Raw genomic sequence first — 3,622 nt, 5'->3', positions numbered from 1 at the left:
AACAATAAAACACATTAGTACAGTACTGCTTTCTATATATAGGGTTAAATCAAACAAATTATAATTTATAGAAGGCCTTTTTATATATTTAGTTCAATTTAAAAAGATGACTTAACACTGAGACCATTCTGCACTAAGGCTAGGGCCACACGGATTTCATCCCCTACCGCGGGCAGTAGCCTCCTTCTTCTTTCGGTTTGGAAACATATAGTGTGGGCTCAGGTGTGAACAGACTGTGAATTTTAATGAAAAAATCTGCTGAAATCCACCAAGTGTGTTCACGTCGACACTGTCCAAATACTTCCAAAAAATTTGAAATTAATTGAAAAATAAGTTTTGATTTTTAATTCCCAATTTCCCACAATGCCTTGAATGTTCTGAGATTAAGAGGCCTATGTAGAAGGAGCATCACAAATGTGACAGGCATTGTGGGATTAGGGTTAATGGTTGGAGAAAAAACTACTACTGCTACATTGTTCCATTGTTACTTGGGGCAAACTGTGAAGGGAATAGTAAGGTACAGAGATACTACTTTCTGTTACAATAGCCTTTACAAATAACCAAAATCAATCACATTTTTTTTAATGAATGTATGGTGAAAATCTGCTTAGAGCAACTAAATGATTCTGCAAATTAGTTTTACTATTTAGGTGTAATTGTCCTTTAAAACAATATTGCAATATTAGCCATGAGCATGTTCTTTATCACTAGTTAACTAGTTGTGAAATGTTGCCAATGAAGATTTGTCAGTTAGAGGCAGCAGCAGGTGTTACAGCCAACCTGGATACAGAACAAGGTCAAGAACAGCTGGTGCATCAGGCAACATTTCGGGACAAAAAGACAAATGAACAACAGCAGTTATGTACATTCATGTAGAGGCTGCAGCTCAAATTGATTCCCAATTACCAGCATCCCCAGCAGCCACTACCACAGTTTACTGGTTATTACTCAGTTATAAATCTGTATATAGATACATATTTCTAGCCCTCCATCTGCTTTTATAGCAGATGGCAACATTTTTAATAGATTTTAGAACTCCAAATCAATAAACTAAGAATCATTCTACTTGAGTATGACTGACTTTATTACTTACTGTTACATGACAATTTCTTGGCTGAGCTTCTATATGATTCTGGCTGTGATTTGCTAAATTGCAGGTTTAGAGGATGTGTTTTGGGATGCTACCGATAGATGGCTTTATACTGGGATATTAACTATATGAATATATATAGGAAATGTACGTATATTTGTATGTTTACAGATCTATGGGATCTGTTATCCAGAAACCTGTTATCCAGAAAGCTCCAAATTACAGACACCATTTTATCCAAATAATCCAAATTTTTGTATCTGTAATAATAAAACAGTAGCTTGTACTTGATCCAAACTAAGATATAAATAATCCTTATTGGAACAAAACCAGGCTATTGGGTTTAATATTTACATCATTTTCTAGTAGACTTAAAGTGATACTGACACGTTCCTATAAAAATCATAGGAACGTGTAAGTATCAAGTAAATGATGCACAAAGAATATTTCCACTCGGAGCCCCCCGCAAAGCCGCCCTCACCCCGACCCTCCGACACTGCTAAAAGATCTTCTCAACCATTTCAGTGACGCTGGGTTGTGGGCAGCGCGATCCTTCCATAGGCTGATCACGAATCAAAACAGGACTTTTGTCTATGGACGGATCGCTCCGCCCCCAGCCCTGCGTCAGTAAAGCAATCCGGAAGATCAGTTAGCCGCGTCAGTCGGTCTGCTGCACACAGGTGCGCAGGACTGGGGGGGCTTTGCAGGGGAACTTTTCCGTGCAGTGTTTACTTCATACTGACACGTTCCTATGATTTTTATAGCAACGTGTCAGTATCGCTTTAAGGTATGAAGATCCAAATTACAGAAATATTCATTATCTGGAAAACCCCAGATCCAAAGCATTCTGGATAACAGGTCGCATACCTTTATTTTATTTATATAGTGCTACTATAGTGTAATGTATGTAGCACTATACAGCAGAACAATAAATTAGTAGAACAAACAGGAAGTCATTAAAATAATAAAAACAAATATAATCAGTCTCTTTTTGGGAAGTTTAAGCCTCCCTAAAGCTGGCCATAATTGTAAAGATTTTTAAAAGATCCGATCATCATTGTGAGACCACGATTATCTCGAAATGATCGTACGATCGTACGAATTGTCCATCAACTAAAAAGACCATTTGCCAGGAAAACAAAGGGTAGCTGCCTGCTTGTCCCTGCAAACATAGATTGCACTGGGACCGATAAAGACTTTTTAACCTGGCCGATCAATTTTCAGATAGATGTCGGATGAAAAATCATTAGATGTACGATTGTTCGAATCCCACTAACTTCACTATAATTTTAAAGGATTGGTCGGACTTCGCTAAAATCGGTTGTTCGGCAAGAAAAATCTTTGCGTCTAAGGGGACCTTTAGCCTTCATTATTCTCTTTCCTTGCTAAGGGCAGAGACGCATGGGCAGATTTGGGGAGATTAGTCGCCCGGCAACAAATCTCCTCTTCTTCAGGGCGACTAATCTCCCTGAACTGCCATTCCCGCGGGCTAGAATGAAAATTGCCGGCTGCATGGCAGGCTGCATGGCACTCGGTGTGCTTTGTTTTCCAAAGTTGCCGAAAGTGGCATTAAAAGATTACGAAGACCCATATATGATGGATTATATGAGAGACAAAGACTTTCCCTGGGGATAGTCATTGAAAAATATTGTTTTGCAGTTCGGTATAAAGGATATACAGCTATAGGGTCCATTATCTGGAAACCCGTTATCCAGAAAGTTCCGAAATTACTGAAAGGTTATCTCCCATAGACTCCATTATAATCAAAGGATTCATATTTTTAAAAATGATTTCTTTTACCTTGTTCTTGATCCCAACTTAGATATAATTAATCCATATTGGAGGCAAAACAATCCTATTGGGTTTATTTCATTTTTAGGTTTTTTTTTAGTAGCTATAAAGTATTACAGATCGATCTCTTATCCGGAAAACCCCAGGTTCCAAACATTCTGGATTCACCCTGACTATATCAGCCAGTAAACATTCTATCTCCAGTTATTTACAGTTATAAGTTGGTACTCCTATCTAGATTGCTCAGGCACATGCGTTCTCCCTAGTCCACATACAATACCTCAGCTGAGTGAAGTGATATGGCAGCTCCCACCCAGGTATAAACACAAATGTATTTCTGAAACAGCACAGAAGGTCCTATGATTTTTATAGGAACGTGTCAGTATCCTTTTAAGTGGTTGAACTTAATCGACTTGTGTCTTTTTTCAGCCTAACACTATGTTACAATTTGCAAACTATATATTAAGGGATATGAAGAAATTACACATTATTCATTTGAAGCAAACATGGGTCAATGTTTGTGTATATTTTATATTCTATGTTGCAGCATTGCAGAATATGTTGCCCATTTATAAATGCGTTAATAATAATAATGTGATTAATTCATATCCCTAACTTTTTTTCCTAATGAATGGTCCATCCCGAATATATTGCTCTTATTATAACAGCTGCAGAATATCCAGCATGCATACTATTTGATGCCCACCCTTGCCCCATGCAAAACCAGACAAAAGCAAATTA

The sequence above is a fragment of the Xenopus laevis genome, chromosome 9_10L, assembly GCF_017654675.1.
Source record: "Xenopus laevis strain J_2021 chromosome 9_10L, Xenopus_laevis_v10.1, whole genome shotgun sequence".
Taxonomy (NCBI): Eukaryota; Metazoa; Chordata; class Amphibia; order Anura; family Pipidae; genus Xenopus; species Xenopus laevis.
This window is presented reverse-complemented; position numbering follows the sequence as displayed.